The sequence below is a fragment of the Octopus bimaculoides genome, chromosome 13 (genome assembly GCF_001194135.2).
Source record: "Octopus bimaculoides isolate UCB-OBI-ISO-001 chromosome 13, ASM119413v2, whole genome shotgun sequence".
NCBI classification, from domain to species: Eukaryota; Metazoa; Mollusca; class Cephalopoda; order Octopoda; family Octopodidae; genus Octopus; species Octopus bimaculoides.
The window spans coordinates 35846986-35849368 of NC_068993.1; the positions used below are offsets into that span (position 1 = coordinate 35846986).

The following is a 2383-nucleotide window of genomic DNA, read 5'->3' on the forward strand; positions in this document are numbered from 1 at the left end:
TATATATATATGGAGAGTGCAAGGGAGAGTGCAAGGGAATGTCGGAAGTAATGAGACGTGGTTAAATAAATTGGAGGAAATCTCAGCGTTCTTTTATTTATCCGATGAGATATTTCAACATATTCATTGTGTCAAACGTCTGCATCTTTCTATACTTTAAACATATCTTAAACTTATCGCATTCAACCTACGGCAGTTTCAGATAAGGACACATACGAAGACTTACACATATGCATACGCTATTTTTATATATAACTTGTATATATGTATATATATATATATATATTCACGAACACACACAAGTATGTATGTAAGTATGTATGTATGTATGTATATATGTATATGAGTATCTTATACAAATGTCATATATGAAGACATCTCATAAATTTATTGAAGATATTTTACAATTGTTAGCGCCTACGTCTGCAGATGTGAAGATATTTTACAACTTTTAGCGCCTACGTCTGCAGATGTAAATGCTCCTTGTTATTCTCTTTGCTACGAGACAAGTAAAGATGATAATTATATCGTTTGTCGTAGGTTAGATGATCGTCAGAAGTATTGTGGCCCACATTCATTTGCCCACGAACAGATCTTAGAACAAGCAATATGTTAATTTAGCAAACCAAGTTTAAATGCTTAAATTTATTGGTGGCATGATTAAATAATTAATAGACATTTCATGTCCATAGAAACAAATATGTGCACACACACAGACGAGTATAACCTGGTAGCTTCTACTGTACTTTTCTATTTGTTGTAGAAGCCTATCTAGTTACCAAGGAGACATGAACACTCTCTAGGCTCTCCTTGACCCCTTTATACGAAAATATATTAGCTTGATATATATATATATATATATATATATATATATATATATATATATATATATATTAGTGGAAATTAAGATATACACCAATAAAAGTATTTTGTTCCTAAGAACGTTTCCCCATTGAAATTATTCGGAACTCAACTTTGAATGTTCAAGAGCATTTCGATGTCTAACTGCATTGGATCTTCAGAGGGACAATTAACTAGCTTCTGTTACTGACATCGAATATCAGAGAGAGAAGAAAGAGAGCTACACAAAAGAGAGTACGAAGCCGGTACACCTTTTCAGCCGAAACATTTTCTCTGATGGAAGAATTGAATCCACGACTGTTATTGTGAGAAAGCCTAAAAGCCTATCCACTAGGCCACGTTCCCTAGCACATACATATATGTACATGTGTAGATGGCACGAATGTTTATATGAATGTATGTATGTATTTCTTTTTATCTTTTTGCTTTTGTTTTTTTTTTGTTTTTTTACAGTGTAGCAGCAAGGTGGTTAGTAAAGATACTAGTAATGGATAATATTATTTCAATCACGTACAATATTATATGAGTATAACCACATCTATGCTTCACTGAAGATGTTTATGAAAACTAAAACACATTCAGAATTGCCTACTATGCTTGTCAAAATAATTATACAATATTAGGCATTGAGTAAGGTTTCATCTATCACCACATAATTAGTGTAACTGGAATTTTGGTGCTTACTAATAATTAGTGTTCTATTACTAGTAGATTTATTGTAATTCATTCTTTTTTTTTTTTTCGTAGATATTTTTTTTCATTTTCTGAGAGTGATGTTACTGAGAGTGATTTCCTTGGTACATTTAACAGCACGAAAACCATGAAACTGTAGCAGATCAGGGTTTGGTAACTACACTTAAATCATATCGATGTTTTGCGTGTACGGATGTCAACGATTCGCCGTAGATGGTGGATTTTTGTGCATCCATACATCTAACTCTATAAACTTATCACAAGCATGTATTATGCGCGATCATAATGGCTACGTAATTTACATTAGAATGATCTGTCCCTCGTGCCTTTGCGTGCGCGCATGTAATTTAGGCACAAGACCAGCAATATTAAGGTTGAGGTCGATATCATCGGACAAATACTAGAACGGTACTTTATGTTAACAACCCCGGAAATTGAAAGTTGAAGTTGGCCTGGATAATGTAGGGAACTCAGAAGTTAAAGAGCTAAGAGAAATACTGCAAAGCATCATTTCCTCGACTAACAATTCTGTCAGTTAATCATTATTATTCAACAACGAAAATGAATGCATTTCGAGTGTGTTCTTTAGTTTGTTTCAGTCACTTGACTACAGCCATGCTGGAGCACCACCATTGGGGAAACAAATCGACCCCACAACTTATTCTTTGTAAGCCTAGTACTCATTCTATTTGTCTCTTTTGCAGAACCGGTAATGTAACGAGAACGTAAACACACCAACATCGGTTGCCAAGCGACGGTGGGGGACAAACACAAACACACACACACACAAATATATATATATGCATATATATATATATATATATATATA

General features: G+C 33.8%; 1 long non-coding RNA gene across 2 annotated transcripts in view; it reads left to right on the forward strand.

The window, feature by feature from the left end:
• Positions 1-904: 904 nt before the first annotated feature.
• Positions 905-2383, forward strand: part of LOC106884174 (uncharacterized) — a 7220-nt gene continuing 5741 nt past the window's right edge. The window contains exons 1-2 of one of the 2 annotated variants that reach the window (XR_001411210.2): positions 905-1261; positions 1609-1707. This is a non-coding gene — a long non-coding RNA (uncharacterized LOC106884174). The remainder of the gene's footprint in view (positions 1262-1608; positions 1708-2383) is intronic. The other variant, XR_001411211.2, reaches the window with a different exon arrangement.